At 33.8% G+C, this 645-nt stretch overlaps 1 protein-coding gene across 1 annotated transcript in view; it reads left to right on the forward strand.

The window, feature by feature from the left end:
* Positions 1-645, forward strand: part of carmil1 (capping protein regulator and myosin 1 linker 1) — a 66,170-nt gene that overhangs the window by 1,092 nt on the left and 64,433 nt on the right.

Consider the following 645-nt stretch of genomic DNA (forward strand, 5'->3'; position numbering starts at 1 on the left):
GGGGAAGAGAGAGAGAGAGAGCTTTGGGAAAGGGGTGTGTCCTGGGACATTCCTTTGGATTGTGAGATATTATCAACACAGGCTTGCCTGGATGACTGAGTGTCAAAAAGGAATTAAAACTGTAAATCACTGCGGTTCCTGCTGGAGAAAGAAGCCTGAACTGTTATCTTTAACCCTCGTGACCAGTTTCTAAGTGTTTTATACCAGAAATATGGATTTTTTTTCAACCAAATCGCCCCCCAAAAAACATGGATTATTCCTTACAACATTCATTAGGTAAAATTAATGTTTATTTTCATTGAATTCTTTGTTTTATTTAATCTTATAGCATTTTTTTTTAAAGGTTTCCAAACAGCATCCGGACTAAACTTTGACATCCTCTGATCTTATCTATTAGTCAAAATAATTCATAATTTCTGCCTTTTTAACTAAAAACTTAACTATAATTTGATACAAATGAGGTTTGTTGACCATGAATTCCAAGAAAAAATGTAAAACCTGTTATTAAACCAGCTCAGGTTTTTTTTTTTTAAAAATGGCGCCAAGAGCTGGAAAAAGGGACAAATAAATCAGGAGAAAAGCGACAAAAACATCGGAAAAGCACAAAAAAAAATTAACTTTTTAATTTTGACCTGGAAGGACAAG

Source organism: Etheostoma spectabile, chromosome 7 (assembly GCF_008692095.1).
Source record: "Etheostoma spectabile isolate EspeVRDwgs_2016 chromosome 7, UIUC_Espe_1.0, whole genome shotgun sequence".
In the NCBI taxonomy this organism is placed as follows: Eukaryota; Metazoa; Chordata; class Actinopteri; order Perciformes; family Percidae; genus Etheostoma; species Etheostoma spectabile.